Source organism: Mauremys reevesii, linkage group 11 (genome assembly GCF_016161935.1).
Source record: "Mauremys reevesii isolate NIE-2019 linkage group 11, ASM1616193v1, whole genome shotgun sequence".
NCBI lineage: Eukaryota > Metazoa > Chordata > Testudines > Geoemydidae > Mauremys > Mauremys reevesii.
The window spans coordinates 29,773,488-29,801,045 of record NC_052633.1 but is presented as its reverse complement, the minus strand read 5'-3'; the positions used below and the strand labels follow the sequence as shown (position 1 = coordinate 29,801,045).

The 27,558-nt window shown below is 43.5% G+C and overlaps 1 protein-coding gene across 1 annotated transcript in view; it reads left to right on the top strand.

The window, feature by feature from the left end:
• Positions 1-5,853: 5,853 nt before the first annotated feature.
• Positions 5,854-27,558, top strand: part of LOC120374264 — a 280,532-nt gene continuing 258,827 nt past the window's right edge. Inside the window, exon 1 of the mRNA XM_039493641.1 lies at positions 5,854-5,872. The gene's annotated coding sequence lies outside the window, so the exon portion shown is untranslated. The remainder of the gene's footprint in view (positions 5,873-27,558) is intronic.

Genomic DNA, 27,558 nt, shown 5'->3' with positions numbered 1-27,558 from the left:
TTTTACAACAGGCTACATAAAAAGCACTAGCAAAATCAGTATGAACTAAAATTTCGTACAAACAATGACTTGTTTATATTGCTTTATATAGTTCACACTTAAATGTAAGTACATTTATATTCCAATCAATTTATTTTAAAATTATATGATAAAAATGAGAAAGTAAGCAATTTTTCAGTACTAGTGTGCTAAGACACTTTTTTTTGTATTTTTATGTCTGATTTTGTAAGCAAGTAGTTTTTAAGTGAGGTGAAACTTGGGGTTACTAAGACAAATCAGACTCCTGAAAGCGGTACAGTAATCTGGAAAAGTTGAGAACCACTGCTGTTGACACTCTGCTGTGGGAGACTCTATATAGGCATTGATGTGTGGCTGGGTTCATTGCCTAATTTAAATGTATTGTTTTCCAAGTATGGTAACAGTTGTGTTTCTCCCTGTGAAATATACTGAGGTTAGCATAGTGGTGCATGTGTTATTTCATAATACATGAAATGGCTTGTGTGTGTGTGTGTGTGTGTGTGTGTATATATATATATAAATATTTATACCTATCACTGCCCTATGCAGGACAGAATCAGACCTGCTCAGCTATATGTCATTGGTCCTGTATTCTTTAAATCTCAAAGCCAATCTCATTTTTAATTATATAATTAGAATATACCTAATGGACTGGGTATAATATATACTTTAAATATTCTTCTTTTTTTGTGATAAAACATGCCAGATCATGCTATTTTTGTAATTTTCACATCACAGCAATCCATTGAATTTATGATGACCCTATATCCTGTTTTGGCCAGGACAGTCTGTTTTTTAAGCCCTGTCCCAGCCCTCCCAACTTCTTTGACAAGAGTGGGCATTTGTCCCATTTTCTCTTGCCTACTTGATCAGTTGGCAAGAGCAAACGGGACAAATGCCCACTTTTGAAAAAAAAAAGTGACTGGTGATGCCAACCCCATGCAGGGGGGAGGCAGAGCTTGGGCGGGGGGCAGACAGGGCTCACGTGAGCAGCAGTGCCAGCTCCAGCCTTGTGCAGGGAGGGGGCTTGGGCGAGAGGCTTGGGCCAGCCCTGCGGAGAGGAGGGCTTGGGCTATCCCAACGCAGTGTCCCATTTTCCTTTTGGGAAATTTGGTCACCCTATGAGTTAAAATATTAGCTGTGGAAGCCTTTATATTTTTGTAGTTAACTTCACACTGTATGTGATATTAAATGTCAAATTGTTAAAGCTTAAATTCCGGCGGTGAAAGGTCAATATAGTAAAGCAATGCCTTATCCCAGTGCTCCACCCAAATCACTAACTATTCAGGTTCAAAAGATTTCCTTTGCAGACTTTCCACTCATTTAAATTGTAACTACCAAACACTTAAGATGACACAACTTCCTGTATTTACTGGAAGTGTTGCTATGAGCAGATCCTAATTCCAAATATGAAGCTTCACTTGTGTAACATGGCTGTAGGGGAGAGGGAAGGACAAGAAGTCTTGCAGACATCTTCTAAATTTTTGTAAAGTTGTATGTTGACTTAAAAGATTGTACAGATGATTTAGATTGGTTTGGATGATTTAGATTAGTAATAGCACATTGACCTTTCATCAAATGTCAGCCAAGTTAAAAGTGACCAAAAATCAACTGCATCTTAAATCTATTTAATTAATTTAATTTATTTCCTACCAGGCTGTTTGTTTTGACTCATTCAGTTGTTTCCCAAATATGTTTCAGCTGTGCATTATAGGGATATCTTGTATCTGCTTACCTAATCTAAAATAACCATATTATGTATACCTATCACTAGAAAAGATAAGACATCACCAATCTGATTTCACAAGGTATCAACTAAAAAGAGCAGGTGAACAGAGAATTAGATGATATTATATTGGGGATGGTAATTCCCCTATTATTACAGCTGTCCAACACTTCCCATTATAACCCCCTATTTTTAGCAAGTTTGTCATCCTTTAACTCTTTGGACTGAAATGTTCCATGGTGGTTGTCTGCCTTACACTGAATTTTTATGAAAAGGTTCAGTCATTTTTGAGAATGAGGTTAGGGAAATATGTTGTTTTGCTATTTAAAAATAGTCTGACAACCTTTTCTTTGAGAAGCTCTAGCACCCATATGCTTTGGAGCAGACGCTTAAAATCAGGCAATGAAGTGGTCTTTGTGTCAGGGGGGTATGCCTTTTGCTCTACTTGTGAAAATGTAACCAAATTTGGCCAATTTATAACCCTTTTTCAAAACATCTGGGTTCACAAATGCTCAGTACAGACTTAGGTTCAGATCCACAAAGATATTCAGGCTCCTGACTTTCATTGATTTCAATGAAAGTCAGGAGCCTGAATATCTTTGTGGATCTGGGCCTTAGAGTTTAGTATCTAAAGTCTCCAAAGATTCCATGTCCATTGAGCATGCTCAGGCCTCTCACAACTCCTACTGCTGACCAGACTATGCATGAATTATCTCCAGAAAGTGACTGGGCATGCTCCAGCCAGGGCTAGGAGCTAAACCAGTCTTCCCTCTAATGGCTGCTTTGGGCTGGGCACCAGAAAGGAGAGCAGGAAGAATGTCTCTCCTGTGCTGTCAGTAACACTCTCCCACCCCGTTAGCACCCAGGCAGCCTGACTCAAATGCACAGGTCACAAGATCCATACCGAGGGGTTGAAGGGAGGGAGCAGATTTAGAAAAGGAGCCTGTGACACTGGGGTGAGTTGGGTGGTTAGAAAAACTGACTGATTTGGGGGAGACCTGGGACTGAGGCCCTGGAGTGGGGAGACTGGGACTAGTTGGGCAAGGAGACTGGGCCTGGGGCTCATGGAAGCTGGGATTTGTTGGGCAAGGAGACTAGGAATAGGGAAGGCTGGGACTGGGAGATAGTGAGGGTAAGGGGGGACAGATCTGACAAAGAGCTGGGGGGAGGGGAGAAGACCGGGACAAGCTGAACAAGGAGATGGGCTGGGAACCTGTTTGGGGGAATGGGGGAAGGAGGAGGGGAGACACCCCAGCTCCTTGTCAGATACGTGGGGAGAACTGTGACTGGCTGTCCAAAGATATTGGACAAAGAATTGGGAGTCTGGGGAGGGAGACTGATAGGGGATGAGGAATCTGGAGTGGAGACTGGAAACCGGTGTTGGGGAAAGAGAGGTTGCAGAGGGAATTAGGTGGAGAGAAGGTAATTGCCACTGTTAAAATTTGGTGGGAGGAAGAGGCAGACTGATGAGGGACCGTGAGGCGGGAACTGTGATTGTTTGGGCAAGTAGAAAGGGGCTGAGAATGTCAGAAATTGGGATTTGAATGGGGCATCCAGAGGGGGAGACTGGGACTGACTGGGTCAGGAGACTGGGACTGGGATGAGAAACGTGAGGAAGGGAGACAGGGATTGGGAAGGCAAAGAGAATGGCACTGGGACAAGGAACCAGAGGTGGGAAGGTGATAGGGCATGGACAGGGTTGGAGTGGACAAAACAGGATGGCTCTGATCTGTGACTATCTAGAATACTCTCTTCCAAATCTGGAATGGAACCCAAGATGCTTGAGTCCCACCTTTCCTCTGCTGTCAGCAAATATATGTGAAACTCACTGGCAAAGTGTGTCTCACCCACCTCTAGTGCTGGTCCACATAGAGGATGACAACCTACTACTGCTTTCAGTTATGTCATTAGCTCAAATGGCAGAGGTCTGTGAGGTAGCTCTAAAGGTTCCAACCCCGCTTACGAATCATCCAGTTGTTAATAAGATGTCACATGATGGAATATCTGGCTCTTTTTATTTAAACCTAGGACATTACACATACATGCACACAAAACAAACAACCCTATCCACAAATACGTTAAAAGAACATCAAGGTTGCAGTATCAACTACTGACAAGTAAGGAAATGCCAGAAATATGCCCCATACAACCTTAATTTGATGCTCCCTTCTGCATATGCATTATGACACAGCCTTTAATCACATGGTCACTGATAAGCGTTCCAGCCAATTACAGTCTGCAAAAGCCTCACATTCTCCCATCACAAATGACAGTAAAGACTGACTCTATGGCCTGATCCTCAAAAGTATTTAGGTGCTTTACTTCCCTTGAAAGCAATTGACCAGAATGAGCAAATGGAAGCTAGGAGACTAAATACCTTTGAGTATCTGTACAAATGTGTCCATTGCTTAATTTCTGTACACTATTTTTAACAATTACTCATTTTTATGACCTGATGTTAAACAGTTGTTCACCATGTCACACCACCAAGATGCAACTGGAAAATGGAAAAAAAAAAAGGGGGGGGGGAGCTGTACAGTACTACCAATTATTCCCAAGGAATTAAAACAATATATTTTCCCTTGTTGATGTTATGGTTAAATGTATTTTCTTTTATTTTGCTGAATAAGAGAAATAATCATCATAACTATAGGATATACTAGCAATCTGACAGATTTATCCCTTTATGACATTATTCAGCTTCATTTCTGGATATATTTATTCTTAAAAATTGTATATTCTACTGCCATGAGTATGAACCCTTAAATAAAGCTCTTTTATGGAATATCTTTCTCCCTTTGTTTATTCCACATTGTAGTGGGACAGTTGCTCCACTTTGGCAGAGCAGGGGTTAAAGCAGGCTGGAGGAGCCTGTGCAGAACCCAGACAATCAGAGAAGGGCAGAAAGGCAGTGAATCAGGGCCAGGCTGGGCCCTATATAAAGGCTGCAAAGTAGAGGAGACAGGAGTCGCTTTCTGACAAGAAAGGGAGAAGTACTGGCTCTCTATAGACAGAGCACCTAGGCTAGAGCAGGGCTCAGGGGAGCAGAGAGAAAAAATTCCGCTTGTTATCTGCCAGGCGGCAGCCTCTGATTAAAAGAGCCAAGAAGGTGCACGGGCCAAGGGGAAGTGGCCCAGGGTACACAGGGAGAAGAGGAGACAGAAGGAGGGTAGTGGGAGGCTGCTGCTAGAGGGTCCACCTGCATTGGGGCCCAGAGTAGTGGGTAGGCCTGGGTCCTCCCCTTACACCACACCTTACCATGGAGGAGTGTGGCCAATGGACTGTGCCTTGTCCCTGAGGCAAGGGACTAGACTTTGGAGTGGCAGGTTGCCACGAAGGCAGGTGCAGACTGAGGACTGCTGATACCCCCAGAAGTGGGGAGAGTAGAGCAGGGGCATGGAGCAACACGGGTCCCAGACAGCACAGCAGAGCAGGCAGCAGGTGGAACAACAACCGCAGAGGGTGCTCCATGGCTAGGATAGAGGTAATTCCTGGAGTGACCAACAGGAGACACCACAGTGGTGAGCACAACCGGTTACACGCACCTTAATTTAAATGGATACATTCAGAAATTCCAGTTAAAAATAGCATAAGGCACTTGTGGTAACTTTTTGGTGTGTATAAAGACACAGTCCTGCAAACATTTATGCATGTGCTTAACTTTAATCTTAGTGAAATCAGTAGGACTTCACACAGTCTTAACATTTTGCGCACACAAGTAAAAGTTTGCAGGATCATAGCCTAAATTTGGTGTTAGTAGTTTTACTTAGGACTAGACTGAGACCTAAATATAGCCCTGTGTAATTTGTGGGATTTAGACATGTCATGCCAGAAGCAGCCCTGGGAAATGGTTTTCTGAGTCTCAATTCCTTTTATGGTTCACCCTTAGCCCAGAATGGAAGTAAGAGAGTGCAGTTTACTCCCTCTCACCAGCTCAGTTTTACTGCCTGACTTGTTTTTACTGCTTGAGGCTCTGGTCATTCCATGCTCCTCTCCATCCATTTCCTACCTACTAGTCTGTGAAGGATCTATGTAGTAATGCTAAGAAAACAGTTTTCCTACTGGTGCCAATTGTGGTGCTCTCAGGCACAAAGGAGGCTGAGACTTATACTTCCATGAACTGTGAAAGTAAGTAATAATTTTGGCTATAAAAGGACTCTGAACTTGCACTGATGAAATCAATCTCAAAACTGCCATTGACTTAAGTAGTGCAGTTTTAGGAGGACCATACAGTGATACGTTATTAGGAAAGCAAAGACTATAAATTTGTTCTGATCATATTTTTATTACTTATTTTACATTGTATTTTATATTTTTCAGGTTCTAGTCAGAGCACAGTTGGTAAATAATTAACAAAATATTGGGGTGACGGTGCTGAGAAAAGTTTTAAGACTCACATGACTTACAGTTTTCTTCATTTCTCATATAAGATGCAAATACAAAGTGAAATGATCATGCTGCTTTTCTGATGGCATCTTTTTAATGTAATGTTGTTTGATGCAGATAGGACATATGAGATCGCTAGGCCAGATCACTGCTCCCCTGGGGGTAAAAGCTACATGAGGAGGCTATATGGCAGGAAAACCCAAGGATTTTCCTCCAAAGATCTCTCCCAAGTTGTTCTATTGTTACTGCGTGGTTTGATGGAACCATGATACAAGTGCTTCCTCTAGCTGGGGTTTCCCCAGAGACTCCATTTTACAGGGTTTCTCTTGCACAGGGTCATGGTCTAAGCTGTATTTATACATACTAAGTGCTCCTCCAATTACTGTAGAAGTATATAAACAGGAACAACAGTCTTCCCTATGTCTGTGGTTACTCTGACTTAGAGGAGTGGAAACTCCACAGAGTACAGTTTATGGAGTTTCCTGGTAATTCTGCCAGTTGATGAGGTGTCACCCTATGTGAAAGATATTTGGGGGGGGGATGTCCTTTCTCTTGCAGTAGATTCTCAGAAAGCCAGCTGTATGTATACTACCATCACAACTGTCCACTCTAGGCTGAATTTGGTGTTCACATCTATACACCTCTAATAAAATTACATTCTTAACAGAGCCAGTGAATCACAAAGCACAATGTCTGGAATAAAACCGCTGCCCAGTTACTAAACTACAATTCCCCAAAGACCCAGCATTAAGTTCATACTACCATTTCCAGTTTAAGAAGCCTCCACTTCTAGCAGTGCCTCACTTAGAAGCAAGCCCAGAGTGCAAGGGGAGTATTTATGGTAAATAGAAGCTTCCCTCTCATTGTTCATAATGTTCTAAAAGTTATAAAATAATAATTATAATAGGAACAAAAAACTTGGACTTGTCCTAGCCACTAACTGTAAATCTAATAAAACAAATTGGTGCCAGGACTATGAAATTTAAGGATTTTTAAGCTGCCTGTTATAATCGATCTGTCCTGGGGGGAAAAAAAAGGAGGAAAAAAAACCCCCTTTATGGAGACGGGGAAACACCCCTCTCCCTCTTCATGCTGTATTTCCATCCTGATTTGAAACCAAGAAATACCAGTTATCCTAATAGTTCAGTATAGTTTCTAAAGAAGTTAAGCAGATCTTTGCATAAGCATTTGGCCTAGATCCTCAAAGGTATTTAGACACCTAACTCCCATTAAAATCAGTTATTCACTGAAAGGGGAGCAATGCCCATGCATGATACATTGAAGAGGGTTCAGAGAAGAGCCACAAGAATGATTAGAAAACATGCCCTATAGTGACAAATTCAAAGAGCTCAATCTAGTTAGTTTAACAAAGAGCAGGTTAAGAGACTTGAACATTGTCTATAAGTATCTACACAGAATCACAGAAGTGTAGGGCTGGAAAGGACCTTGAGAGATCAAGTCTAGCCACTTGCACTGAGGTAGGACCAAGTAAACCTTAGATTACCCCTGATAGGTGTTGTATAGCTCCAGCCTATTCTTAAAAACCTCCAGTGAGGGGGATTCTATAGCCTCCCTTGGAATCCTCTTTCAGAGCTTAACTACCTTGTAATTAGAAAGTTTTTCCTAATATCTAATCTAAATATTGCTTTCTGCAGATTAAGCCGATTACTATTGTCTCACCTTCAGTGGACATGGGGAACAATTGACCAATGTCCTCTTTATAACCGCCCTTAACGTATTTGAAAACTATCAGGTCAATATATTAAGACTTGACAGGTTGGATGGTCTTGTGGTTTAGCAACCACACTGGGACTCAGGAGATTTGGTTTAATTTTCCCATTTGGCCACAGACTTCCTGTGTGACCTGAAGCAAGTCACTTAGATCATAGGTGCTGGAACTAGGGATGTGGGGGGTGCTGCAGCACCCCCCGACTTGAAGTGGTTTCCATTATATACAAGATTTACAGTTTGGTTCAATGGTTCACAGCACCCCCACTATACAAATTGTTCCAGCGCCTCTGACTTAGCCTTTCTGGGCCTGTGTTCCCCAATGTAAAATAGGGGTAATGTTTCCTTTTCCCCCACTCTTTTGTTCACCTTGTCTGTTCAGGTTGTCACTTCTTAGGGGTATCTACTGTGTCTACTGCAATGGGCCTTGATCTTGGTTAGGTCTGCTAGGTGTTACTGCAATACAAATATGATAAATTTTGGGTATAGGTTTTTGTCAAACCAATCAACAAAAACAGCCAATGATTTCTGTGAACTCTTGAGAACTGGGCAGTAGGTTCTAAATTAATAAGCGGATACCAGTTCAGCAGACCTCTCTAGCTACATTCTTTCCATGCAGTTTTACTAGCCAAAATAAATAAACCAAAAAAACCCAAATAGTACATAGCTCAGACTTTGATGCAGTGCCTCTCTCTCTCTCTCTCTCTCTCTCACAGACACACACAAAAAGCACTGCACAGAACTATTAAATACTACAGATGCAGTGTTGTTAACATGCAGGATATTATCACAAGTGCAGTAATTTTGGGTCTATTTTGCAATCTCCCTTTATTGCAAGAGAACTCAGGCAGCTCAGGAATTTTGCCCAAACTGCCTGCAATAGCTCCTTCAGCCGCTAGAGGCCTCTGTGCTACTTGTGCTCCAGCCAGGCAGCCATAGCTGTTGCCTGCAGTTCAGGTGCATTCCTGTGCTCTGAGAGGGGTGGAGTTCTGGAACAGGTGCAGCAGAGCAGAGCTGGGCAGCAGTGCTTTCACCCTCACCATCACAGTGCAGGAAGAGGGAGTTCATGTAAGTAAGAGACCAGGAGGAGCCATCTCCTCTGCAGGCTGGAGACAAGGGATGACTGCTGGGGTACTGAGGGGCCATGAGATCATGCTGGGATGGGGAGGGGGAGGTTGACAGAGCCAGCCTCAGAGGAGCCACCAGGGATCTGGTTGAGGGGAGGGGGGGAATTTGGAGAGCAGGTGCTGGGTGGAGCCGAGGCTTGCATTTTTATGTGCATACTTGGCATACATTAAGATTGAATTTTTACCCTGTAACTGACTCATTGTACCCTGGGTGTGGTCATGGGGAGTTCCAAAGCTAGGATACGGACCAAACCACAATTTAAAAAAGAGAAGAAATCTCATCACTTTTAGGCCAGTCTCATTATTTTTGTGACCACTATGCATACAGTAACTCCTCACTTAACATTGTAGTTATGTTCCTGAAAAATGCGACTTTAAGCGCAATGATCTTAAATGAATCCAATTTCCCCATAAGAATTAATGTAAATGAGGGGGTTAGGTTCCAGGAAATTTTTTCACCAGACAAATGTATGTGTATGTATATGTATACATATACACACAGTATAAGTTTTAAACAAACAATTTAATACTGGTACACAGTGATGATGATGATTGTGAAGCTTGGTTGAGGTGGAGGAGTCAGAGGGTGGGATATTTCCCTTACTGCTAAATGATGAACTAGCAATTGGCTGAGCCCTCAAGGGTTAACTCTCTCACTCTACAAGGCAGCAGGAATGGAGGGAGATATGCTCATTTCCCCTTTAAGTACACTGCCTTGTTAATTAGATCAGCTTGCTGAGACTGCAGCTGCTGCAAGCTCCCTCAGTCCTGAGCCTTGGTGTGTCCCCCCCGCTCTATGGAAGATGGGGAGCAGGGGGAGGGGGACATCCTGACATTAGCCCCCCACTTCCCTCCTCCCCCTGTACAGCATGCAGGAGTCTCTGGGAGCAGCTCCAAGGCAGAGGGCAGGAGCAGCACATGGCACTGGGGGGAGGGACAGTTGCAATTGCTAGCCTGCTGGGCAGTTGCTGCACAGGAAACTTAGGGGGAGCTGATAGGGGCTGCTGGTCCACCCTGATTCCAAGCCCCCACCAACTAGCTGCAACGGGCTGCTCTTCCTGCAAGCAGTAGACAAAGCAGGTGGCTGCCAAATAGCATTAGAAGGGAGCATTACACAACTTTAAACGAGCATGTTCCCTAATTGCTCAGCAACGTATAACAATGAAACAGCGTTAACCGACGGCTTTAAGTGAGGAGTTACTGTAAGTGCAGGTATTTAATGATGTAATAAAAGGCTGCATAATGTTAGAGTGTACTGTTGGAGGAAAGAGTATTGGATCTCTGTTGCTTTTACAACTCTTGTGTAGTCCCTTACAGCTTTGCAAAGTGGATGTAAAACCTTACCACGGGTGTACATAGATCAGGGGTGGGCAAACCATGGCCCGGGGGCCACATCTGGCCCTTCAGATGTTTTATTCTGGTCCTCAAGCTCCTGTCGGGAGCATGGTCATGGGCTTTCCCTGTTCTGTGTGTGCTGTGGCTCCCGGAAGCAGTGGCATGTTCCCACCCCCGGCCCGCTCCTATGTGTAGGGGCAGCCAGGGGGCTCCACATGCTGCCCCCACCCCAAGCACCATCCCTGCCAATGGGAGCTGCAGGGATGGCGCCTGCGGACAGGGCAATGCGCAGAGCTGCCTGGCGGCACCTCTGCTTAGGAGCCAGAAGGGAGACATGCTGCCACTTCCATGGGTGGCTTGAAGTAAGTGCTGCCCAGATCCTGCTCTCCTGACCTCCTCCTGCATGCCCAGCCCGTGCCCCAGCCCTGATCCTTTCTTCTGCCCTCCAAACCCCTCGGTCTCAGCCCAGAGCACTCTCCTGCACCCCCAACCCTCATCCCTGGAGCCTGCTCCCCCAGCCAGAGCCCTCACCCTCTCCTGCACCCCAACTCTCAATTTTGTGAGCATTCATGGCCCGCCATACAATTTCCATACCCAAATGTGGCCCTTGGGCCAAAAAGTTTGCCCACCCCTGGTATAGATGAAGCAGAGTTAAGGTTGTGCATGAATCTTTAATGTGATTAAGTGAGGTTCCCACCTTCTCTGATCAGACTCTGCACACACTGCCTATAGTTCACATACCTCTCTCTTCCTGGGATTTGGCTTTATAGTTAACTCAAATTACAATAATGGAAGGAACATAAACCTCAATCTAATCTTTCTCTCTAAGCTTGGTTGTTCTTAAGGTTTCCTGCAAAGCCAGTTTCTCAATCCTCCAAGGTTCTCTAGAATAAGTGGATACTGACCCTTGTCATGAAACGGGCACTAACCTTTTGTAATCCTGACCCATGTCAGGTAACTAGGTCAGGGAATAAAGTTCAGTTTTACCATCACTCCTGTGTTTCATATGCATTCCAACACCATTTCCTGACTTCTAAATTATTTCACAGTTCAATTCTGTTATTGTATTGACAGGTTTGTTTCTGGAAAGAATTTAGGATTCTGAGAGTGAAATGTAACATTAATAAATATGTAAAGGTAAAAGGACACCACCAGCTCGAAATATTGTTAATTAAAAAATGAAAGTTCTGTCATTTCTGGTGCTATGTCTGACCCTGAGTCCCACTGCAATTTTTTGTTTTGTCAATTACATCCTGGTTTTTTTTAAAGTGTGTTTCTCTCCCAATCCAGTTCCATTGAAGTCAATGGGAATGTTTCTAGTAATGTCAATGGGAAGTTTGATCAGGCCCTGTATACAGGAAGCAGTGAAACTGATTATAAATTAAGTGTTGTCAAATGCACAAAGTAAACAAAATGAAAGAGAGAGTTTGTTTCTTTAATCTCAATTAGTTATCAGTTCAAGTGTGCCTTGGTAACAATGATATGAAAAAAAAATATTCAGACTCAAGTTTGATTTGTCAATGCCCTTTTATCATTTTTACTGTTAATTGACTTATATGTGATCTGTTCTACAGAGTTATACTTTTATTAAACCGTGTAGTCCTTTATTTACCAGTTTAGAGTATGACTATTATCTAGATTGCTGTACTGGGACATTCCGAGATGGTCCTAATAGTCATCTGGACATGTGTTTTCTTTTATGGTCATTTAAAGGAAATGTGCTTGACCATAACTTGGCGGGAACTCCTAGTATATTAACAAAATCCTAAATGTACTATTTGAGAGAAAAGGAGGCTTATAATGTTTCACACAATGTATGACCTTTGAAGGCTCGGTCCACTATAGAAACAGAGAGGAGGAAGAATAGTGAAGAACAATTTATTCTGGCACCATAATGTGAAGCACGCTTGCTATGTGTGACTATAAAATCACTTAAGAAGAAAAGAACCTAAGTTTAATGTGCTGTATATAATGCTTTCTCCTGTTCTTTTACTTCAGATTATCTTGTACAAATGCCACTGTCTAGGACTAAATTTTGCAAAGGTGCTTTTCTAATGGCATTAAAAAAAGATTACCACAGGACATTTTTTTTTATATGTTTCCTATGTGGGGCCAGCCGTCCCGGCCCATTTCCTTCAACGGTATCTGGAGAGGATCTGATAAGCTCTGTGCTGCTTTAGACAGGTGAAAGGGCATTGTCTTCCCCTCCACTCCAGCAGCCAACAACAAAGTCAGATGTTATCACTATCACACAGGAAGCCGTGAACTTGCTGGTGTTCAACAGAGCACAAATACAGGAAGAGTATCAGGTTGGGCAAAAGGCGATGAAGCTTTGCTAAGAGAATATTAAACTAATACTATATACTGTTTATGATTTGATTCACAGTCATGTGTTTCCCCACATTTTGGGTTGGTGCTATATGCCTATAGCACAAAATCATGCAACCATTTAAAATTTTTTACAGGAGGTGTCATCTCTTAGAGAGTGTTTTTGTTACAGTTTGTACATTTAAAAAAAAACTAGTTCTCGAATAGAGATAATAGTTGTAGCATATATCTACTTCACTGTGAAAGACTTAGATCTCATGTTGCAAGTTAATACTATGTTGAGTAATGAATCAAGGGTTCTCGTGTAACAAATTTGACGGGGCATTTTTTATAAATCTACATATAAAATGTTTTCATTTATTTCACAGCATGCAATACCTTGAGTCATCACTTCTGTTTTACTGTTGGCTGGTAGGGGATTTCCACTTCTTTGTAATGATAGTTTTGGCACATCAGAATACTATTAATAGGAGTTTTGTGGTTTCTGCAGTGATGGCCGATTTTCTGGAATTATGCTCATTAGTACTAATTTTGGATCCAATTGCAGTTTGTCTTCCGTTTCCAGTACATTATTGACTACTTGAGGAATGTCTTTCCAACTTTTTTTTTTTAATTTACAATTGCACATAATGGTCTAGATTCTCTAGTCAGGGCTTTGCTCAGTTCAGAAGAAGTGAGGGCCAGGGGTACTTGGAGCCAGGTCCAGCTCTTGGTTCTAGGGGCCAGCCCAAGCCCTGATGCAACATACAGCTGTTACCAGGAAGCTCTAGGTTGCACCATCAATCAAAGGCGCTGGAAATAGGGTTGTGGGGGGTGCTGCCGCATCCCCTGTCTTGAAATGGTTTCCATTATATGCAGGGTTTACAGTTTTGTTCAATGGCTCTCAGCGCCCCCACTATAAAAATTGTTCCGGTAGCCCTGCCATCAATGTATGATCCTCAATGGATCCTACATTTAGTTGAGGATTAGTGGAACTGAACACTGCTCCACCATGCTCCCCTTACCCCGCCCAACATGCCTCCTATCCTGGGAAGAGAGTTGAAGGCAGAGGCTCAGGGCCAGCAGTATCACAGATGCACCGATAGAGAGTTCCCCCACTCTCCTGCAACAAATGCTCAGAAGATTGTAGCCCCTTTACCTCATCTCACTGGCACAAAGGAGCTGTGCCCCATTTTGAGAGTCTATCCCATTGCGTGTGAGGTCTCTGTCTTCAGTGTCACCTCCAGTGTTTCTAAAGTCAGTAACAGTAGTAGCATTTGCTCATTTTGACTTACTGAGGTGTGGATATTGTGCTTGATGGTTTACAAATCACAAGGAAATTGGTCCCTTCCTTATTGCACTTGCAATCTAAGGCCACAAACCTGAACTCATCAAAATTAATGGCCAAATTACGAGTGACTTCAATGTGTGCAGCATTGGGCCCTAAATGACTTCATCTTTAATGGACTGGTCCACAGATATCTTACCAAGCTTCTGACATACCTGGAACAGTCCAACGGGCTTGCACTGGACTGGGATTCAGGAGACCTTGGTTATAGTCCCTGCACTCTGCCTACTGAGCAACCTTGGCCAGATCACTTCATCTCTCTGTGGCTCACTTCCCTCATTAGTAAAATGGAGGTAATGATACTTGTCTTCCTCTGTAAAGCACTTGGAGATCTCTGGGGAAAAGCCCTATTTAAGAGCTAAGCATCATAGCTATTACTATTCCTGCTGAGATCGGAGGAGGTAGGGCTTTTAGTCATGTGAACAGTACTGCACATGAAAGTTTCCTCCACTGGACTCAGAGGTTCTCCTTTCTCCTGGCCACTGTCATAGCTCTTGGACTCAGGCGTGCAAGGATTTTCCCTTTTGCTGGCTGTCTGGTGCTGCTGTTCCAGGGGAAAGAGCCTGATCCTGGCAACAGGTCAGTAAACCTAACTTCAGTTCCAGCATGTATATACAAATGAATTTCATTCTGTGATTCAAAGGTGCCACAGAGAGAGAGTAATCTGTCAGCATTGTATGTCTTTTTAGGGCATAACGAAGGTCAACACTAGTAATCTCTGCTTTTTCCAGCCCTTGTGAAAGCCCAAATAGGACAGAGATGAAAAATCTTCATTCAGCTATTTTTATTTCCCTTTTCCAGCATTAAAACTGATGGGATGAGGCCTTTTGCACCTACTTCTCCATGGGTGGATGGGGCAATTAACAAAGTTTTTGTCCTGTAATGGCCCACTTCATTTTGATAGTCCTCCGGGAAGGGTGGGGGGGAACCACTCTTCCTGTCTGAGTTCAAGTTCAGAGCAGGCACTTTTCCAATAATAAAACAAACATATATTTTACCTTGTAGCATGGAATTGAGGCACTACAAGTGAGATTAATGCATGCAGCAAGTTACAAGCATTTCATGGAATTTGAACACTAAATACATTCTTATATGACTAATACCTATTTTGAACAAAACTAACATACAGCTGCTTTGGTTTCCAGCTCTGAGTTTGTCAGTTCTTAGATAACGTCTATGGCCTTGGCCAGAGCTGGCACTTGCTTTACCAGTGCCCACCCACCTCCCTCTATGGCTTCAAGGAGGGAAAAACATCCTTCGAGGCACGCCAGGCTCCCCCAAAAAGTGAAATCATGTAAAAAATGAGCTTTAAAATGCCAGTATGGACAATGGTCTTGAATAGAAGGAAGAGACAACGCAAATAAGACCAAGACATGATCTGAAATGCTGGTAGGGACAATACAGCTAGAAAGAAAATGAGACAAATGATCAGTAAAAACATAATAATGGTTCAAAAAGGCCACAGAGAAGGAACTGCCACTAGTACTCAACCAGATGTATTGCTGTGTGTAAGAGTGAAAATGTTGCCACACATCAGTCAGGTAAGAAGCCTGTAAAAGAGGTGCAAGTTGCTGAGCAGATGTGGTCCTAAATCAGGGGTCTCAAACTCAAATGACCCCGAGGGCCGCATGAGGACTAGTGCATTGGCCCGAGGGCCGCATCACTGACACGCCCCCTTGCTGCCCCTGGCCACACCCCCAATCCACCCCTTCCATGAGGCCCCGCCCCTGCCCTGTCTCTTCTCCACCTCCTCCCCTAAGCGCGCGGCTCCCCGCTCCTCCCCCCTGCCTCCTGGAAAGTGTTAAGCGCCACCAACAGCTGTTTGGCGGCGGGAAGCGCCTGGAGGTAGGCAGAAAAAAAAATGAAGAGTAATATAGTAGTATAGTATTAAAATATAGTATGCTATTAAAAGTTAATTTATTAACTTTTTTATTAACTTCTTTAACTGTAATGTGAAACGTCAGTGCTAATTTTGACAGTCATTTCATTTTTGGCCATTTAGCTGGCAGCGTTTTGCATCAACCAGAGCATCAATATTAGGTTTGATATCCTGAGACGAAACCAATCTCAGTGTTGCTTGCAAATGTTCATCAGTGAGCCTTGACCTTAACACAGATTTGTTAATCTTCATGGAAGAGAAAAACTGTTCACATATATATGTACTTCCAAACATTGCCATTATCCTTGCAGAAGCAGAGAATAACATGGGAAATCTTTCTTGTGAAAGAAACCTGTAGAATTCTGGAATTCCAACATCTGTATACTTCTGCTTCAAAATCGTGTCACACTGAAGCTCCACTAACTCCATCTGCATTTCCTCTGCAACATTGTCAATTTCAACAGCAAATGGTGTGGAAAAAAGTTGAAAATGTGGTTCAAGTGCCTTGAAATCTTTAAACCGCACATCAAACTGTTTGTGTAAGTTAGAAATGATCTCTGCATATTCTTTTAAGGATTTGGGTTCAACTTTTCCTAAGGAATTCAGAGTTGAGAAATGGACCAAATTGCCAGCAGTCAGCTGTTTCCCCCATAAAGTAAGCTTGACTTTGAATGACTTAATACTGTCATACATCTGTGTTATCACCTGTTTTCTACCCTGAAGTTTCAAGTTCAGTGCATTCAGGTGATCAGTTACATCTGTTAGAAAAGCAAGGTTGCAGATAAAAGTGGAATCAGCAAGCTGTGGAACCTCCTTGTTTTTCATTTTCATGAAGGAATCAATCTCCTCTTTAAGTGCAAAAAAACGCTTCAAAACATTTCCACGACTCAGCCATCTAACTTGAGTGTGATACAGAAGTTCCCCATATTCACTGTCCATACTTGCTAGAAAAGAAGTGAACTGTCTGTGATTCAGCCCTCGTGCGTATAAAATTAACAGTTTTAACAACTACATCCATAACTTCTTTCATTTGTAGACTTTTACTACACAGGGCTTCTTGGTGCAAAATACAATGTATACTGGTGAAGCTAATTCCTGGTATATTGAGGCTGTTCAGTTTGGTCTTCAATAATCCAACCACACCAATGTTTTCAGAGCACATTGATGGCGCACCGTCCGTAGCCAAAGATACGAGTTTGTTCCATGGCAGCGCAGCTTTTTCAATGCATTCTTCCAATCCTTGAAATATGTCACGTCCCGTTGTGGTACCCTTCAGTGGTATTAAGTCTAGCAATTCTTCAGTTATATTCAAATTGCAGTCCACACCTCTAATGAACACTGCACACTGTGCGGTATCTGATACATCTGTACTCTCATCAAGAGCAATTGAAAATACTTCAAAGTCTTTTGCCATTTGAATCAATTGTTTTTGCACATTATCAGCTAAATCCGTTATCCTGCAGGCAACTGTATTTGCAGACAAGCTTATGCCTTCAAAAACTTTCTTCCTATCAGGACATAAAATTTCACTGGCCTTCATAAGACATTCTTTTATGAATAAGCCTTCTGTAAAAGGTCGCGATGATTTAGCTATCATTTCACTTATCACAAAACTTGCTCTTACTGAATCTTCGCTAGACTTGTTAATCCCTGAAAATAAATTTCTTTGCTTGGCAAATGCTGCTTTAAGTTGCTGAACTTTTTCCTCTCAGATTTTTCCGGTGAATGCATCATATTTTTCACGGTGCATCGTGTCATAGTGCCGACGCACGTTATACTCCTTGGGAACAGCAATCGTTTGCTGACAAATAAGGCATTGAATTTTATCTTTTACCTCTGTGAAAAAATATAAATTCTCCCATTTGTCTTGGAAAACTCTCTTTTCTTCCATGAATGTTCTTTTTTTGGACGAAGTCATTTCCAAGCAGTTTTAATAAATATATACACTCAGTAATGCACCTCACTCAAAGGACAAAACACGCACTTAGATTTACTGCCTAAGGCTCTGGGAGGGAGTTTGGGTGGGGGAGGGGGTCTGGAGTACAGGCCCTGGGCTGGAGTTTGGGTGGGGGAGGGGGTCTGGAGTGCAGGCTCCAGGCTGCGGCAGGGTGTGGGGGTGCAGGCTTTGGGACGGAGTTTGGGGATAGGAGGGGGTGCAGGGGTGAGGGCTGTGGGGCTGAGGGTGAGGGGTTTGAGGCATTGGAGAGGCTCAGGACTAGGGCAGAAGGTGCAGGGGAAGGGCAGCCTGCTCTGGCCCTAGTGCAGGGGGGCGCTAGGACCCTGCGGCAGCAGGTGATGCCGGAAGCCGGCATAGCCGAGGAGTGGAGTCAGCGTGAGCTCCCGGGCAGGCTCCCCGGCGGTGAGGGGGCAGCAAGTGGGGGCCGGGAGACACTGGGGGGAGGCGCATGGGGGCGGCAGGTGGGGCCAGGGGAGAGACCCGTCCCCAAACATTGGGGAGCAGCGCGCGGGGAGCTTAGGCACAGAAAATAACTCGGGGAGGGGGGCGGGGGTGAGGGGAGTTTGGCAGCGACAGGAAGTAACTGGGGGAGCTCCGCGGGCCGCAGGGAAGAGCTCCGCGGGCCGCATGTTTGAGACCCCTGTCCTAAATGATTCCTATCCAATCTCTCATTAAGAGTACAATTAAAGTAACCCCCCCAAAATTAAAATATCACTTACCAAACAATTTGCCAAATGGCCTGCCAAAATCTCACACCCCGTCTTTCCCTACAGCAGGACCATAGACATTAATAAAGAAAAGATGTTACTCAAAAGTAGCTTGAACTGTCAATACATGTCCTGGAACAACTTCATGCACAACCACCAAATCTGGCTTCACTCTGTGGAAACTCCTGCACTTGGAGTGGAACCATGACTCTGAAAAACCCCAGTAAGTCAGTGGCTTTGGTTGCCTGCCTGGGTGTGCATCTCTTGCAAAAAAGAAATGTCCAGCTTTTTCTCGGACAGGTATTCAAAAAGAGGTTTTTGTTTTTTTTAATGTTCCTGCACCCATTCACATTTGGAGAACTGCATAGAAAATTATCCATCAGACCAGAACTCCTCAGAAAAAAATAAGAAAAAGATGGATACGGGGGGGGAGGGAGGGGAAACCTCCATAAAACCATGAAATTCTCCTATATTAATTAATTCCCAACATTTCCATTGCTCAAAGAGACATGTGCTTTGACCATCAGTTTTTTTTTCAATCTTTACTGCTTCTGTTTGTCAAACTCAGAGACACATCTCATAGTATTCTGAGCAGACAACAAAACCAGATTTTCTCACCTCTAATCTAAGGCCATGGCTACACTTGCAAATTTGCAGCGCTGCAGCAGGGTGTGAAAACACACCCTCTCCAGCGCTGCAAATTGCGGCGCTGCAAAGCGCCAGTGTGGTCAAAGCCCCAGTGCTGGGAGTGCGGCTCCCAGCGCTGTACGTTATTCCCCACAGGGAGGTGGAGTACGGACAGCGCTGGGAGACTTCTCTCCCAGCGCTGGCGCTTTGACTACACTTAGCGCTTCAAAGCGCTGCCACGGCAGCGCTTTGAAGTGCAAGTGTAGCCATAGTCTAAGTTTTGCCTTAAGGCTTGTCTACATGTACGGCGCTGCAGCAGCACTGGAGTAGCTGTGCTGCAGTAGTGCTTGAGTGAAGATGCTACTGTGCCAATGGGAGAGCTTCTCCAGTCAGTGAAGTTAAACCACCTCACTGTAGTTATGTCAATGGGAGAAGCACTACTGTTCGTCATCCCACACACTCTCAGAGTCAGGGTCACTGCTGAACTCAAGGGGGAAACGTCAGAGAGACCAGAGGGAGCGGTTACTGGGACCGAGAAGGCAAAACTAATACCTGAGAATTTTCCATGACCCTAACCGAAGAACCACTGTCAGAATCACCTTCAAGAGCGTGCTTCCCAACTGCGCTGACCAAACTAGCCTGTTTCTCAGCACCCTCAGAAAATGGAGCTCCTTCTGCCTTCAATGGCTGTGTTTTACTTTGGGGCTTTGCCAGCAAGCCAGAATCACAGTCAGGCTGAGGCTGAGAGGCCTCTGAGTCAGCATCCACAAATCCAGTAATCCCTCTCCCCCAGGTTGTAAAGGGGGCACTAACTCCCCAGAACTAACAAGCCCAGAGACATCTGGAGCCTGTTGGGACCTCATCTCTACTACAGCCACCCCACCCAGTGCTTCACGCTCAGAAACCCCCATATGCCCAGGCACAGGGTCACCAGTCCTATGGGCAGCCTGCCTCTTTTTAGGGCACTGATTAACCAAATGAGTCAGACACCCACAAGGAAAACAGGCCATGTCCTCAGTGTCAATAAAGACAGTGTAGTCACACTCCCCCAGTCCTATACTTAGGGAAACTTTTAAAACTTTGGAAGCATTGTTTAATATCACACAAACCTGCCTATGAACAGACAAAACATGCCAAATCGCTGGGGCGTTACAGGCCAAAGGAATCCTCCTATTAGGGCTAGTGATCTTATCATACCTCGCTAAGTCTCTAGCTAGCTGCTCATTTTCTAAAAAAAGGAGAAACATTAGAAATAGTGACTTTAACAGCAGGGGCACTAGAGTGGTGGTGTGCAACCTGCAGCCCATCAGGGCAAGCCACTGGTGGGCTGCTGGACCGTTTGTTTACAATTGTATGGGCGCCCGCAGGTCCCAATGGCTGTGGTTCGCTGTTCCCGGCCAATGGGAGCTGCGGGAAGCGGCACAGGCTTGGAAAAATGAGGAGAAAGAATGAGACATTGTGTAAATGAAGGTTTTTAGCTACCAGTATAACTACACTGACATAGGTCACCTGGTGCAAGCCCCTAGTGTAGACATGCTGCACTGTGGAAAGCATGGTATCATCAGTGCTGCTTACCCTGGTTTCAAAGTGCGAGAAGCATCACCAGTGCAAGTCGTGATTTACACAAGAGATCTGTACTAGAGCAGCTACAGTGGTATCGCTGCCGTGGCGGCTCAAGGGCTGATAATGCATTGAGTCAATAGAGGGGAAGCAGGGGAGGCTTAAGTGACTGAGGAGATAGAATTTGAAATGTGATATAGTCAGAGGGACATGGAATGGGACTGGGGGAGACTCTGGTCATGTGGTTTAAACTTGAACTCTGCAGGTCATTTGTTCCACACTCAGAAAAAGGAAGTTGAAGGGAATCTTGACTGGGTATGCAGGAAATATGACTGGTGTGTAGTTTTGCTTTTGCCACTCTGATGTAAGAAATTCTATGGACTAATGCTGGACGAAGCTGAAAACGTCCATGTAAGCACCACACAGCTGGGATGTTTTTCTTATTGGAGAACCTCTGAACCTCTGGATGTTTATCTATCACTAGTTCACAGAAAGCGATATGCAGCCTTTCCATTTCCTAAATTTTAAGGGCCTAATTCTATAGCCCTTCCTCAGTAGCACCCCCAAGTTGTTACTCTACAAGATCTATTAGAAAAGTGAAGCATATATAGATGAAAGCTGGAGAGAGAGGCTGTGAGGAAAAAATGAGGTTTTCAAAGATGTCTGGTGGCTCTGCCCTTTCCCAGGTAAACAATTTTTGGAAATGAATAAGAAGGAAAATAAAAAACATCACAGGCTGTCAGACTTCCAGGGAACTTCTTAGTTAATCTCTTAAATCTTACTGTATAAGGAATAAATGATCATTAAAATAGGCATTATCAACCACTATCACAAAGTTAATACAAATTAACTTGTCTAGATATAGTCTTCTAATCTAGAGATAGTAGGTACAACCTATTTTTATCTGCATTTGGTAAATCATACAGTAATATCATAGCAGATTACTTATGATTTTGAGTAGTAATATAGAAAAACATCAGATTGTAGTGAGTTTTTGTTTCCGATCATATTTTCTATTAATATTTTTGTCTTCCTATATTCTCTACAAAGAATTAAAAAGTGAAGATGTTTTTAATCATGAAGTTTAGGAGTAATGTTTGTCTTCTGGAACTGTTGGTCTTCCTCTTGAGCATGCTGCTGCCGTGCTGATTCTGGATCTTCCTATTTATGATTTTCCTTCTAACGGAGTGGTGAGTAAGTTGTTTGTTTGTGAATTGCTCTTTTATGCCTCCTTGAAGGAAATCAAATTTGAAATTCTGATTAGACTGAAGTGATTAAAATCTCTTTATTGACATACCATGTAATGAAACTAATTCACTTTTGCTGAGTTCCTCTTGTAGTATGTAGCAGGTGTTTCAGCAAACTAAAAGGTAGATTAGTTCCTCAGGCCACAGCTAATTCTGTTAGCCCAGATAAGGATTTTGAGTCTTCTTGTAACAGGCGCCTCATTTTGTTCTTTTGCTGTGCTCTGGCCCTAAAATAGTATATTTTTATTACGATTCTGTGTACTCTGCTTGCCAGCTACCATGATTAGATTAAATCTCCCTGCTATGCAGTCAAGGGGGGTGTTGATAAGAGCCAGACCAGTGATTCACACATCTGTAGTGAGACTGTCTTTCTTTACATCTGAAGCTGTCAGCATAGTAATAGGATGGTTAAAAATGCTAGGAGTTAATCAAAAATCTTCAGTTGATAATTATGTAGACAAGGCCTTATTTTATGCATCCTGACTTCATTTGTTCCAGAGGATATGTTCACTTCCATTGGTGCAACCCGGCTTGTGGGCCCATGCTGGTATTAAGTCCACCTGGAAAGGAGGTGCAGCTCCATCAGCTGGGGGCCTGTGGAGTCACAAATGAATTTTAAAACTGCTCTCACCCTACATAATCCTTGGAGCAGAGCAGCACTGGCATGAATACCCCAGCTGACTCAGCTGTCTCTGCTGAATGATGAGGTATATATCTTGCCAAGGATGTTGAGAGTCAATGGAATGACTGGATTTTAAATGATGGTGGTGTTAGAGAGTACTTTTGGAGGTAAACATACATGAATAATACCGAAGAGATCAGATTTTGTATAACATCTCTTCTTAAATGACTTTCAGTCTTATACAATGCAGGATAATTAACGTGCATCAACATTTCAAAATTTATGGGAACACCTGTCATTTTTAAAATCGATTTGGATTCTCCATCTTGGAAGAAACTAAGGTGGTGATGAGCATCCAAGATGTGCCACTATATAGCTCCACACGAACACATAGTTTTCATGGCTGCCTATGGATCTGCTTGGGAACAGCAACTCCTTAAGGATACACTTCTTCTGTTCCTATTTTTTGCTTTACTGAATCATGTGTCTGCAAGATGATGTGATGACAGCCACCAGCAGGGGTTGAGGTACTTCAAAAGGTAGTTGAACACCTAGCTCTGGGCTGGAGGTAGGTACCTACCTCTGCTTCAGAGTCACAGCTGTGAACCCTCTTCTGGAGTTAAGTGGTCAAGAGGGAAAGAGAGACACCCCACCCCATTATAGCCAATAGGTCAGTGGTTTTGGCACTCTCCTGGGATGTGGAAGACCCGTTTTCAAATCTCTACTCTGCCAAATTTGGAGTAGGGACTTGACCTTGGGTCTTCCATATCCCAGGTGAGTCCCTTAAACCTCAGGCTGGGTGGGTCCCTCTCAATCTGTCCTGTTGAAGCTGTTCCACTTTGTGTAATTAAATATTGGTTGGACAATGGAATTGAACCCTGTGCTCCCAAAATCTAGGCGAGTGTCCTCACAACGATGCTATAAAGTCACTCTCTCACTTTCTGGCCCCATTGATATTTAATTAGTTTAAGTCCCTTAGTCTATGTATCCTTTTGTGTTTTAGAAGTTTACAAGAGGTATGCACGAATGCTTCCACTATAATACTATGCACTCATTAATGCCCTCCTAGTGGTTCAGAAAATCAGCCAAAATATTACTTCTGTGTTGCTTATCAACCAAATGGAAAGTAGCACAGTTGTAAAAATGTATTGTTATTTTGTTGACTTGTCCCAAAAGGTGCAGCATTTTCTACATCTCAGTGTCTGAGTGGGCCTGAATGTCATCTTTTACTGTCATGGCCACTTTCCCTATAGTTTGCTATTTTAGTCCTTTGTAGCCTCTGAGGAAAAACAAAGGAAGAAAACCTGTTTTAATAAAAGCCTGTATATATCTTTTGCCTTTGCAGTTTCCCAGCAGAACAACTCCTCATTAGACAGGAAGGGCACTGCCCAAGAATTCATTCTAAATAATATTCTATTTAACTGCACATTGAAAATTTCAACAAAGAATCAGGCCTCCGGGTTTGAGATCACAAAATAAATATCTCCATAGGGAGAATAGCAGGAAATGACATAATCATTTAAGAAGACCAGAAGGTTTTGCCCTATTATATGTACACCATTTTTGAGGAGATGTTTCCCTCCCTGTTATGCTGTTCATTTGAGGACCGTCCTCTGCTCAGGGGGATATTACTTGCTTCAGATGCATAACTTTCAGAAAAGTCATGGGAAAGGCAGAGATGGCCAAAGCAGGAACGTCACTCGTTTTGACAGATACACCTTGACAGTGGCCTCATAACAAATGAACTTCATCAGTAACACAAATGTGCTGTATATGTTCCTTAATGATTGTAAAGCTCCCCTTTCAGATTGGGGGCTGCCCTCTGCTTGAACATCTCTCACAAGGTCATCACTTCCTCCAGGTGTCAAGAGGGGATTGGACTCACTGTGGAAATGGCTCTTTCCAGCATAGTTACACATGGTTATTGTCCCTTTCTGCACAGATTCTCATTAGCACTAAGTGGGCCACACAGAATCCCATGTCCCTATTTATTCTGGCAGCCATCTGAAAAATCCTTTGAGGAGGCTCAGTAAGCTCAGTGGCCATCTTCTCTGTCTGGAGATTTCTTGGAATATTTGGGAAAGATCTCTGACTGAAAACTTTGCCGAGCTCACTCCAGACATAAGGGAAGAAACCGTCATCTCAAACTAGGTCACTCCAGGTATGGATAAGAAAAGAGATTTCATTACTTCACTAGTACCGTGGAAATGATGGTTCTTGATGATCTGAAGGAATGAGGAGTAGTTTCTCCTTTCTGCTGAAATTATAGGATTGTCAGTCTCAGACACCACAGATCCTTCCCCCCCACTCACCCACACATACACTCCAGCCCCTTTATGTCACCTAAAGGGGCCCTAAAAGCCCTGGCTCCAATTGTGGTGGAATTCCCCCAGGAGAAGCATTGTGGAAAACAACCATAAGGCTACTTTCCAGTGACCCATTTGCAAACCCAGGTATAAGGAGTGTTCAGGGGCAAGGCTATGGGTAGGAGGGATGTGTTGAGTGCAGGCCCACACAGCTGTGGAAATTTCGGGCAGTGCTAATGGTCATTGCTTGTATTCAGCAAGCTATTTCTGCATGTTTAATATGTAAACATAGGTATAAAAGCTAGAGTTTTTTGTTTGTTTTTGTTTTTTTGTTTAAAAAAAATTCAAGTCACTTGACACAGGCTGGAAAATTCTAAGAGGAATTGCATACATTGGGCTGCAGTTCTTATCATTAGTTGGTTCCTGAGGAGACCTCTTGATAATCGGGCAGAAGAACTTCAGTCCCTGTAAGGTCACTTTGCACCACTAGGACTGCATAAAATGACATTAAAGCTGTCCTAAAGGTTCAGCTGAGGATTTCCCCAGTGTGGATGATATAAAGCCAGGATAGTTAGTTTTATACCACCCATTCCATTGTACCTTCACATAGGGGTCATGTAATGGCTTTCTGGAGGCCGGGAGGAGAGGGGGCGTGCTGCAGGGGGAACAGATAGTGTGAGGAACATCTCTAATCCTTGGCTGGTGGAATGGTACTTGATGGTCAATTTTCTATTTATCTTAAGACACAGTGCTTCAGGAATAAAGATGAGGTGAAATTCACAATGGGCCCTAAAGCAAAGGCACTCAGACATACAACACAAACACAATATTATTGTCACTGCAGTATGATCCATTTCACCTTGGAATCTCTGCTATTAAGGTTGGAAGAAACCATTTGGAATGTAGTTAATCTGAATTAATTCTCTCTAGTTCCAATGGGTGAAAGGTTTTTGGAACTCATTCTGAATGCAATCTCATTTGCAAGAATAACATATTGCACACTCTATGAAACAAACTTCAACTTGAAGGTTTGTTTGCTTTCTGTTCCTCAGTCACAAGAGGGAGTCAGAGTTCTTTTGTAATTTATAAAAGCTGATGTTTCATTTCAACATAGGGTAATCTTTTTTGAAAAAAATTACAAAAACATCTCTAGACTTGATATTAAAGATTGTATTTTTAAATAAAGAGAGGATAAAGTTGCCCATTAAAATGCTTCGGTCCAAACAACTGGCAAATCAATCATACAATGGGAGAAGAGACCACAGGATCCAGCTCAAGGGACAGATGCTTAATTTATGTAAATCTTCAGTAGCTCAACTCCTTGGAGCTTCTTACTTGGAGTTTGCAGGAGGCCAGGGCCATCTCTGTGGCAGCTCCTCTCCAGTTTTCTGATAAAATGACTCCAAAGTAACTGTGCTATTAGAGAGGGCTCAATAGAACTAATATAATCTCATACGGTATATAATCCCATGATTTTTTCTGAGTAAACGCTGCAGGTTTCAGAGGGGTGGGAGGCCATGTGTGTCCTGGGCTCATCCACTCACCACCCCTTCCTACCATGTGGGTTCAGCCCCTGTGGAGCATGCTCACGGGACTTAGGTAAAGATGGAATGGTAGTGCGAAATTGGCTGAGGCCCCCTTTCATAGCAGTATGGGGGGATTTGTGTGAGGATGGTTTCCTTTGCATGGGGGTCTGAGGAGTAGAGTCCCCCATTTAGTGGAGGTTACATGATTACAAAGATCAAGTTAAACTCAGTCGTGAATGTTGTGGAATAAGAAAGGCTAAGCAGCTGAAGTCCTTTATCTGTTTGTGTGGAAATTTAAATCTTTTTGGTTCTGGGAAGCACTTATGGCTTTTTGAAGTGCTGCTTCTTAAACCCTTAACTCTTTTCAGAAAACTGTCCACAGAGTTGATTTGAGCCATTTTGTTTATATTTTTTGTAGTGTTTTACATTGTCCAATGACTGCTCAGGAATACCACCAAGGTTGGATTTGTCTGGTAAAGCTCAGAAAGCCTCAAAAAAAAAAAAAAGTTCCAAGTTGCATATGTCTGGCAGCAATTCAAGCCTTGTAAATCTTGAGATGGGCCCCTTGAAGCTCTTTCCCATCTACCACTGAAAGGCTTTGGAGAGTGATCTTTCTGGATTCTCATTTTATGGCTTAAATGCTCTCAGAGGCTACATGCACCTAAGCTTTGCTAGGATGATAAAAAGCATGGTCTTTTAGAAGACAGAAGTGGTTCTCAAGGCAACAGCAAATCTACTTCAGAAAAACATCACCCTCTATGATGAATGAAGTCAGGCAAGAATCACTTCAGCATAATGGTAACTTGCTGTATATGAAGCCCTAATGCAGTGTTTCCCAAACTTGGGACACCGCTTGTGTAGGGAAAGCCCCTGGTGGGCCGGGCCGGTGTGTTTGCCTGCCCCGTCCACAGGTTCGGCCAATCACGGCTCCCACTGGCCGCGGTTCGCTGCTCCAGTCCAATGGGAGCTGCTGGAAGCGGCACAGGCCGAGGGCCATACTGGCTGCCGCTTCCAGTAGCTCCCATTGGCTTGGAGCCAGTAGGAGCTGCGATCGACTGAACCTGCAAATCCGGCAGGTAAACAGACCAGCCCGGCCCACCAGGGGCTTTCCCTACACAAGCGGCGTCCCAAGTTTGAGAAACACTGCCCTAA